This window comes from Nicotiana tabacum, chromosome 3, assembly GCF_000715075.1.
Source record: "Nicotiana tabacum cultivar K326 chromosome 3, ASM71507v2, whole genome shotgun sequence".
Taxonomy (NCBI): domain Eukaryota; kingdom Viridiplantae; phylum Streptophyta; class Magnoliopsida; order Solanales; family Solanaceae; genus Nicotiana; species Nicotiana tabacum.
The window spans coordinates 116,260,899-116,272,593 of NC_134082.1; positions in this window are offsets into that span (position 1 = coordinate 116,260,899).

Sequence of the window (11,695 nt, forward strand, 5' to 3'; positions counted from 1 at the left end):
TTGGAACGAAAATGCATGAATTGGAGCGAAAATGAGAGAAAAGGCAAAAGTGCACATTTGAGAGCCACAGGCAGCGTGGGGCGCTACATGTGGCACTCAAAACATAATGCTAAAAAGTTGAGCGCCAAGGCCAGCGCCCCACGCTGCACAGGACGCTCAAAACATGAACATGTCCTATTTCGATCGGGACTCGGTTATTTCGACCCCAAGACATCCCCAACTTATATAAAAGCCAACCTAAACCTATTTTGAGAGAGGAGGACATTTTTTAGAGTAACTTTTGACCAAGGGAGAGTACAGAGCCGTCGTGGAGGCCGGGTTTCATCTTTTCTTCCACCAAACTTAGTAATTCTTATGTTTCTTTGTATGATTTTTTGTTTGGCTACCATGTCTATATGGAGCTAAACTTCACGTTCTAGTGTTGTGGTTCTTTCATGACTATTGTTATTCGGATATTGATTTTGATTTCTTAGTTTATCATATTGGTTTATTTATTCAATCTTGCGCTTAATTATTTAATTGCTTGATCACCAATTGAATACTATCTACGAATCTAGAATTGAACTCGAAAGTGAGAATTCTAGATTGCATATAGGATTGAGTGGAGCAAGTTCTTGAACCTGGGCATCGGGGAGCGGATTCGCGGTTAGGATAGACATATATCTAATTGCCTTGCTTGGTTGATTTATAGGAATTATAAATGCGTTCTTGTTAGTTCTAATTCCATAGACATATATGCGTTAGGTTAGCTTGAATAGGCGAGTAAGAACTCGACAGATTCTTATGAGCAATATTAACCATGTTAACCAATAAACCAGATAAATTAGCTAGTCAATTCAATTGAAGAATACAATAGGAATGTTAGATAGCTCATAACCCTAGATCATTTTCATCAAATTGATAATATAAAAATCTGCTCTTCCTCTATTTAATGCTCATTAGTCATTTTTTTAGTTTAATTACTTTAGCATCACTACTTGTGGGTTTAATCCTTGTTTAGATAGTGAGGATAGTCTAATTTAGTTAATAGTTAATCACAAGTCTTCGTGGGTTCGACATCCGACTTTTAGTCACTTTATTACTTGACGATCGCGTATACTTGCGTGTGCATTTAGCCGCAACAAGTTTTTGGTGTCGTTGCCGGGGACTTAGAAATTAACAAATTTTCTAGATTAGACTTTTACTTTTATCTTTACAAATTTATGTTTTTCTTCTCTTTTTGTAAATATTTTATTTTTATAAATATTTGATATTTTCTCTTAGTGTGTTTCTAGTTCTTGCAGCATGGCATCTGGGGATGAAATATACGTAGGTAAGGTTATTGACAAAGACGCTTGATTGACGGAAGACTTTTATGGCCCGTATTTTTGGGCTTGTCATGACTTGACTTCATGGAAGTCTGAATTTGAATATGGGAGTAAGGGTTGGTATTGTGACGAATATTATAGATTAAGGGAATATGCGAACCGACGTTATTTATTAACAACATTTGTGAATGACTGGTCTAAGGAGAGAGTTGATCTTGCACAAGAAGTGACGAGTTTGGCTTGGCTTTACACAACTTAGATGCAGATTTGAGTGCAAAGATTGATGCGTGTAAACCCCAACAATTTATTGATGAGTTGTGTGAAACTGAAAAAAATCTTCTAAACCAAATTGAGGAGCTAAAATAAGAATACCAATCATTAGACCATATTTTTCTTGAGGATGTCAATGTTGGGAAGAGTGTTCTAGAGTCATATGAAGGAGTTGATAATATTATATTTGAATACTCTAGTGCATGTAAACATAAGGATGTAAATAGTAATACAATTTCAGAGTTGGGACTTGTTGGTCATCATTCTAATCATTTTTCGATATTGTGGATGATGACATGCAAATCGAGTCATCTGAGCCTTTGGAGGAGTCAACGGAAGAGGAACAAGATGCCTATATTCTTGAATTTAAAGCCAAAAAGCAAAAATTACATTCCTCATCTAAAGGCCGAGAAGTGTAGAGTGAAAATTTTATTGCTTGGCCTGGTTATCTTTGAAGCCCCACCACTGGAGCAAAGCCGCAGATCGGATGCAATGTTAGCGGTACAATTCATAAGTTCAAGGTGGAGGAAAAAGTGGTTCACATCGTGCAACGACGTTAAATTAGGAGCTTGTTGGGAGGCAACCTAGTTCTACTGCTTTATTTTATTTTATTTTATTTATTATTTTTTGTCATGACCCAGATTTTTCACCCTCGGGAGTCGTGATGACGCCTACTAATGGGAGCAAGGCAAGCCAAAACTTAACTACTTGCTACACTTTTATTTTTGCTTCTTTTTAACAAACACAAGTCGATAATATGATAAAAACGGAATTTAAATAAATAAGCGGAAGTCAACAATTATATATCTTAAGGCTACGTCTATTACAACCTTTAAAACCTCCAATACCCAAAACCTGGTGTTACAGTGTCACAGACTGTCTAAGAGTTACTACATACAAGGTCTAAAGAAATACAATACACTGTTTCTGAACAAAAGGAAATGAAACAGGAAATAGAGATAGAGGGAGACGCCAGGGCCTGCGGACGCCTGCAGGTCTACCTTGGGTCTCCGAGTGGATTGAAGGAAGCACTCCAACTACTGTTCGAAAGCTACTCCTAGATTTGCACACAGTGCAGAGTGTAGTATCAGCACAACCAACCCCATGTGCTGGTAAGTGTCTAGCCTAACCTCGGCGAAGTAGTGACAAGGCTAGGACCAGACTACCATATAAACCTGTGCAGTTCAAATGTATATACAATGGAAAAGAAATACAAAAAATAACCAGTCAATATGGGAGGGGGAAACATGCCGTGGGGGAGATAACAGTTCCCAATAAAAAGCATCAAGTAAGGAAAGAAACAACATAACTCGAATATCAACAAAGAATCAGAAATCAACAATTTGCACGGCATCACCCTTCGTGCTATTACTCTCGTCCTCTCCAAAACAATTTTATAATAAAAGTGTGCACGACATCACCCTTCGTGCTTTTACTTTCGTCCTCACCAAATCAATCACATAATAAAGATGTGGACGGCACCACCCTTTATGCTTTTACTCTCTTTTCTCACCATATAATCAATGAAAATCGGTACGGAATGGTACATCGTACGACACGACATCACCCTTCGTGCTTTACACTCTTTCCTCACATTAGCAAACAATGCACGACATCACCCTTCGTGCTTGAACACTCTTCCTCACCCAAACAACAATCACAAGCAAAGGGGTAAGGGAATAAACAAAATAGTAATAGAGATCCCGACAAGGGAACTACACTTAAACAATTAAATCCCGGTAAGGCAACAACAATTAAACAATTAAATCCAGGCAAGAGAACAACAATTAAATCCCGGTAAGGGAACAATAAATAAATCAACAATAGCCCGGCAAGGGTGACAACATAATGATGTCTTCTCTTTCTCAATTTTACTTCACAATTCACTTCACAACTCGAGCCAATGATCTAGAGGTTCGATTATCACTTATACTTTCACAACTCATTTTACAACTCAAGCCAATGCTCTAAAAGTTCAATTATTACTTATACTTTCACAATTTCGCTATACAACTTGAGCCAACGCTCCTCAATGTTCATAGGTCACAATTTTTTCCACAAACTTTATAGAACAATTAGAAATCTTCACCAAGACATGAATAATACAACGAAATTATGAAAATCACAATATAAGACCCACGGTCATGCTTGACACCAACGTATAGATACTCGTCACCATGCCTATACGTCGTACTCGACAAGATGCAAATAGCAAATAGGACACAACTCCTAATCCCTCAAGCTAAGGTTAGACCAAACACTTACCTCGATGCCTCGAACATAACTCAAGTTTCAATTATAGCTTTACCCCTCGATTCCACCGCCAATTCGCTCGTATCTAGTCACAATTTACTTAATTACATCAATAAACGCCAAATGAATCAATTTGAATGCATGAAAATGAGTTTTATAAATTTTTACCCAAAAAGTCAAAATCGCCCCCGGGCTCACGCGGTCAAAACCCGAGGTTCGAACCAAAACCCGATTATCCATTCTCCGACGAACTCAAATATATAATTTTTTTTAAAATCGGACCTCAAATCGAGGTCCAATTCCCCAATTTTTGAAAAACCTAGGTTCTACCCAAAACACCTAATTCCCCCATGAAAATAGTTAATTTGAAGTTGAAATCATGTTAAAAGATGTTAATGATTGAAGAAAACTAGTTAAAAATGACTTACAATTGATTTGGAGAAGTAAGTTGTTTGAAAAATCGCCTCTTATGTTTTTGGGGTTTTGAAAAGTGAAAAATAACTGAAAAGTCCGTTTAAATATACTCCTCCCAAACCCTCTCCGCGGACCGCATAAAAAAGACTACGACCGCGGAGCTCCACCGCGGACCGCAAGAAATTGAGCGCGGCTGCGAAGGCTTGGCCTTGCTCACTGCGGACCGCACAAATCCCTACGCGGTCGCGAAGTCCCCACCACGGTCGCGAAGCTTCCACCGCGGACCGCGAGACCTGGCTTCGGAGACCTGCAACTTCTCTAAATCTGCAACTTTTTTCTAAGTGTAAAAACATTCCAAAACTCACTTGAGCCCTTGGGGCTCCAAACCAAATGTCATACTAACTCAAAAACATCATATGGACCTACTCGTGCGATCACATCATCAAAATAACATGTAAAATCATGAATTAAACCTCAAAACTTAACATTTTCATCAAGAACTCTCAAAGTTCATAACTCTTCAACCGGAAGTCCAACTCACGTCAAATAAACTCTGTTTTCACCAAATTTCACAGTTATCTTTCAAATACTGTAACAAGTTTGTACCGGGCTCCGGACCAAAATACGGGCCCGATAACAATGGTTTCAAACATTAATTCTTTTCTTTATTCCTTAGATAATTCAATAAAATAATTTCTTTCAAAATTTGATTTCTAAAGCTTGGGACCTTGGAATTCATTTCCGGGCATACGCCCAAGTCCCATATTTTACTGCGGACCTCTCGGGATCGTCGGAACACGGATCCGGGTCCGTTTGCTAAGAATGTTGACCAAAGTCAACCATAATCAAAGTTTTAACTCTAAAATTTCTATTTCTCATATTTTCACATAGAAGGCATTCCGAATATAGGTCCGGACCACGCACGCAAATCGAGATGATGCTAAATGAGGTTTTCAAGGCCTCAGAACACAAATTTCATTTTAAAACAAGTGAAGTCATCACATTTTTGTAGTGTTGTTTTATTTAGTAGGATTATGAGTATCAGAAGAAAAGCTACAGGAAGTGTGCATAAATGAGCCAGATGGTTGGAACTAAGTGTGGGGTGCCCACACAAAGGATCATGCCTGGGAGAAGTCTGAGTACCCCGTGAGTTGCTATTGTTTCGGCCTTTGTCCTTTCTGGGAGTTTCTTGTCTACCCTTGTTGTTCTTACTTTATTTGTGCATTGGGGACATTGCACACTTTTAAGTGTGGATAGAAGATTCTCTATGGTTTGTATATAGTATTATATTAGTATGCTATTAGTTTCTTATCTTTTTATTGTTAGCTAGCTTCTTGTTTTTATTTGCATAGTTAGTAGAAGTATGGTATAGTATAGTAGTAGTAGTAGTTTTGGTAGCTTAATTAAAAAATAAAAAAAAATCAGAAAAATAAAAATTTTTTAATAAAAAATAGACTTTTCCTGACGATGGATCTCCTAGATAGTTTTTTTGAGGGATTACAGTCTAATAAAAAATAAAATAAAATGGAAAATAGAAAAACACAAAAATATGTCTTTTAGTTTTAGGTAGTAATAATCCCCCATGATTTTTCTTTGTGTCTCAGTTCTTTTCCATGAGATGTAGTTTGAACCGTGTAAATTTTTTTCCTTTTAGAGTATATTAGGAATTTAGGGAATAAATTGAGGGAGAAAGATGAGATTCCTAGGCGCCTTGACTTGTTTGATAGTAGCATATTTAGGCTTTGCATGTGTAGTATCTTTCCTATGTTTTGACATTGATCATGATGCCTCGCTTACTTGGGTAGTATGTTTTGTGATGCCTATCTCTCGTTTTCATGACTTGTGTTCACTTTGTGCTTAATACCTAATATCTCGTGGCTTCGTGAATACTTGCTTTGTTGAGATCCGGAATGGGACCGTCCTTAGTGAGTCATGTGTCATATGTGGTGAGATTTTTGTGTAGTCCATGTGTTGTACTTGTGCCTAGAACTTGTCTGGTATGTGAGTTGAAGCGAAATTTTAGGTGATGCTCGGTTTGAAAAATGATTTTAGGCTTTCTTTGATCTTTTTGAGTTTAGTGCTTATCATAAATAAAATTGATCCCTAGTAAACCTTTTTGAGCCTATTAAACTTTTATTTGGCCACCACATTATAAGCATATATCCTTTTTGTTATTAATTGATATTATTTTGATCCTTTTACCTCTTAAAACACTTTAATTGTAAAATGAGCGCTAAAAAAAGTGAGGAAAATTAGGTGGCTTTTGAGTGGAACCAATGAAAGGAAGAAAAGTGCACTTGTTTATGTAAAAGAATATGCAACTAGTGGAAATTGAAAATAGAAAAAAAAAAGAATAGTTGAAAAAAAGAGAGAAAAAACTGAAAAAAAGAAGGAAAAATATAAATGAATAAAATGTTGTCATGTTCTTGATAGTGGGTATGGATTAAAGTAGTGCTTAAAAAAGAAGGAAATATTTTTGGGGGTGATATTGTTTGTGAAATTAAAGTGGATTGAGGAATTTGTGCTTAGGTTATCATGTGATGTGTTAAAGTGCTTAGGAGGATGAACCACTATTCCTAAATACATCATACCCATCCCTTAGCCCATATTACAACCATAAAAAAGTCCTAATTGATTTTAGATCGAGCGAGCTAACATTACTAGAGATTTACATTAGGGGCAAGCCTATGGTGCCAATTACATGCATGTGACTTCTTTATGAGAGTGAGTGATTTTCTTTTATATATGTGAATCATTAAAATATATTTGATCATGATATTCGAATGCGTGGATTGAACTTGCTCTCTTGTTCTTGTTGTGAGGAAACATGGTTTCACGAGGGAAAGGTGATGTTATTAGACTTCTCTACGACATTGGGTGTTCAAGCTATGAGTACATTGTGACATTGAGTCGGTTTTTGAGGTTAGGATTATTGTGAGCATGTTGTCTTTGTTTGAATATTTTTAAAGAATGACATAAGTAAAGGGAAGTGTATGTTATTGCATATACTAGAGTTTAATTGTTGCTATTAACAATGGTCATTGGTGTCGAGTGCTTAAAGACAGAGTTATTTGTTGGTTGACTCGACGACGAGCTACGTTTAAGTGTGGGGTGTTGATGTTTGGCTTAATGTATGCATATTTTGATGTATATTGCCTCACATTGTGCTCATGTCTTATAGATTTTGGACGTATAATATAATGATTTGTGCTAATTGTGGTATTTCTATGTGTAGGAATCATTCGGATATGATTTGGGACAAAAATGCGCGAATTGGAGCGAAAATGGGAAGAAAAGGTAAAAGTGTATATTTGAGGGCCACTGGCAGTGTGGGGCGCTACCTGTGGCATTCAAAACAGAATGCTAAAAAGTTGAGCGCCAGGGCCAGCACCTCACGCTGCCCTGGACGCTCAAAACGTGAACATGTCCTATTTCGATCGGGACTCGGTTATTTCGACCCCAAGACATCCCCAACTCATATAAAAGCCAACTTAAACTTATTTTGAGATAGGAGGATATTTTATAGAGTAACTTTTGACCAAGGGAGAGCACAGAGCCGTCGTGGAGGTTGGGTGTCATCTTTTCTTCCACCAAACTTAAAAATTCTTATGTTTCTTCGTATTATTTGTTGTTTGGCTACCATGTCTATGTGGAGCTAAACTTCACATTCTAGAGTTGTGGTTCTTTCTATTGTTATTCGGATATTGATTTTGATTTCTTAGTTTATCATATTGGTTTATTTATTCAATCTTTCGCTTAATTATTTAATTGCTTGATCACTAATTGAATACTATCTACTAATCTAGAATTGAACTCAAAAGTGGGAATACTAGATGGCATATAGGATTGAGTGGAGTAAGTTCTTGAACCTGGGCATCGGGGAACAAATTCGCTGCTAGAATAGACATATACCTAATTGTCTTACTTGGTTGATTTAAAGAAAAAATGCATTCTTGTTTGTTCTAACTCCATAAACATATATGCGTTAGGTTAGCTTGAATAGGCGAGTAAGAACTCGACAGATTCTTATAAGCAATATTAACCCTTTTAGCCAATAAACCAGATAAATTAGTTAGTCAATTCAATTGAAGAATAGAATAGGATTGTTAGATAGCCCATAACCCTAGATCATTTTTGTCACACCTCCTTTATACCCGCCCGAAGGCAGTATAAGGGAGTTTTTCCAATTTAAGTGACATTATTCGAAATGGGATTATTTATTTAATTTTTTAGAGTCGCCACTTGGAATATTTTAATTGGTGTCCCAAGTCACCGATTTATTTTTAAATCCTAAATCGAGGAAATTCGATTTTCCTTTTGAAGTCTGCGAACCAGAAATTCTAAATAAGGAATTTTGTTAACCCGGGAGAAGGTGTTAGGCATTCCCGAGTTTCGTGGTTCTAGCACGGTTGCTCAAACTATTATAATTGGTCTATTATCTGATTTATTACATGTTTTAACCCATGGTACATTTTTAACTTATTAGCCGCTTTTAATTAGTTTTAGGAAGATTCAACATTATCTAAAACACGTCTTGAACCATGCCACATGAAATGCACCCGCTGTCTTTGACACATTTTTATTTAACGTTGTTGAGATTTGGATTTGGGTCACATGAAATGCACACCCAAGTTTAAGGAAATTAATTTAAACTACGCGCCTAAAGCAACTACGCACTTTCAAGTTTGCGAGGGCCATGGAAAATTCAACTAAATGACACACCTCGATTTCTAAAGGATTAAAATTAATTAAATGAGGGTCATGTGTTTTGAGATTTTATTTGGGCACGGCACACCTCGATTTTTCTATAAAAGCTAGCTAGTTTTATGAGGGCCATGGACTTAGGGATTTTATTTGGCATGACACGCTTCAAATTATTTCAAAATATTGTACTTTAACTAAAACAAACTACGGGTGTTCATGATTATTTTCTAACTATCTTTGAGATATGGAAAAGATTTGTAGCTCTTCAACTTATTCAATTATATACTAGCTAAACATATGTCAAACAGTGGTAAAGAAGCAAAATGATTTTTACTGGACAATTTCAAAATCAATTAACTGAACAAATGCGTTTTATGTATTGTCTTTTCTCTTCGTCTTTTCCTCATTTTTCCTTATCTATATGATCAAACAAGTTTGAAATTAATCCATTATAACATAAATAAAAAAATATTTACAGCGAATCACCCCTAATTTATACGTCTTTTGAGTTTCACTCAAATTGCCACGTCTTTTGAATTTCACTCAAATTGCCAATCTTCAATCTATTTAAATCAAAGAGAACAAAAAAATAAAATAAAATAAAAACAGAAGTGTATATTTTGATTTCCATGCTTCAAACAATTATCACAACAGTTCAGCAAACACAACAAAAAAAATAAATAAAGACTAGCTATCAATTAATCATAATAGCGAAAACAGGTGAAAGATGAACAAGTCCACATGATAAATTTGTGAAGCGGGATAGAATTAATACCTAAACAACTGAAATTTTATTTGAGGTTCAAACACCAACATCAGAGAAAGCTGAACATACCTAAATAGCAATTGAAAGACCAAATAGAATTCCGAACAGAAAATGAATTTCAGCAACAATGGTGAAACGGAGCAACAACCGAAACAGAAGCAATCCTCAACAGCTCTTGTGAACCCACAAAAGCGGGTTTGAACTTAAAAACTCGTCTCTGCTACTTTCTTTTTTAGATCCTAATCTCACAGGTCTTAAGAAGGCAAGGGCTCTTAGGATTTATTTTTTTGGTGGGGAAGGGATCGGTCTTGAAGATGATAGAATCAGCCCCGTATTTTTCTGTTGTGTCGTGTGTTCTTTATGTAGGTCAGAGGTGAAGATTGGGTGGACGAAATATTTTTGGGGAGAGTGGGGAACATGAGTGGGGAAAGTGGGGAACATGAGTGGGGAAAGTGGGTAGTGAGTGGAGAAAGTGGATAGTGGGTGGAGAAAAGTGGGAATAAATTCAAACATGATCAAAAATTAGCCGCTCACAGCTGCCCCTCTTTTTTGGAAACATGAAGAGTTTTCAAGAAAAGATAAGGTGATCCATGTGACTAATTTTTTGAACAAATCCCTTTTTTTTAAAAAAAATAAACAAAGGAAAGGGTGCAACCGAGTCCTGATTTTGGACATCATACATATTCTGGGTCATAAGGGAATCAGGTCGCGTGTAGTTCTGGAAGTTTTGGTAGCTAGGACTACCGGGAAGTTGTGATTTCGCTGCTGTTTCTGCTGGCTGAGCTCCTTATTTCACAAAAATAAAAAATAAAAAGCTAAACTAGCTAAGTCTATCAACTACGAGTTACAAGATTTCTATCTATAAGTCTTCTGAAGCTTTATCTTGAGTCTTGGCTAGTTCTTCATGCAGACTCTTATCTGAATCTCGATGCTCATTAGTTGTAGGTACGGGTTCTTTCTTCTTCAACTTTTCGGATCAAGGCTGGACATGCGAAGCTTGTGACTTCAATGATATCTTGAGCGACCCGCATCTTTATCCGCTTCCACACCTTGAGTTCATTTCTTTTTTTGTTTTTTTCTTCTTTTCTTTGTTCTGGATTGAGACTCATTCTTTTGGTCGTCTCGAACCCTGTGCCTCGAAGTAAAACCTGTTCAAACACCAAAAACAAACAAACGAACGAAATTTTTCTGCCCCAGTTTTCACGAGGAAAATTTCGTGAGTTATTGTAACAAACCTACACTATTTCTCTATTGAAAGCAATAAAACAAGGATTGTGTGTCTTTAGGAGAAAGAGATTAGGGAGTGGAGCCCTATATCTATAAAAACTCAACCAGGGAGTGGAGACCCCGTGTTAGAAAAGGCGACTAGGGGATGAAGACCCTATGTCTAAAAATAATCTCAACTATGGAGTGGAGACCCTATGTTGACAAAAGGAGACTAGGGGATGGAGAACCTATGTCTAAAAATAATCTCAACTAGGGATTGGTGACCCTATGTTGTCAAAAGACGACTAGTGGATGGAGACCCTATGTCTAAAAATAATCACAACTATGGATTGAAGCCCTATGTTGGCAAAAGGCGACTAGGGAATGGAGGCCCTATGTCTAAAAATCTCAACTTAGGGATTGGAGCCCTAATGTTGGAAAAAGGTGACTAGGGAATGGAGGCCCTATGTCTAAAAATCTCAACTCAGGTATTGGAGCCGTAATGTTGGCAAAATGCGACTAGGGAATGGAGGTCCTATGTCTAAAAATCTCAACTCAGGGATTGAAGCTCTAATGTTGGCAAAAAAGGCGACTAGGGAATGGAGGCCCTATGTCTAAAATCTCAACTAAGGGATTGGAGCACTAATGTTGGCAAAAGGGCGATTAGGGAATGGAGGCCCTATGTCTAAAATCTCAACTTAGGAATTGGAGCCCTAATGTTGGCAAAAGGCGACTAGGGAATGGAGGCCCTATGTCTAAAAATCTCAACTAGTGG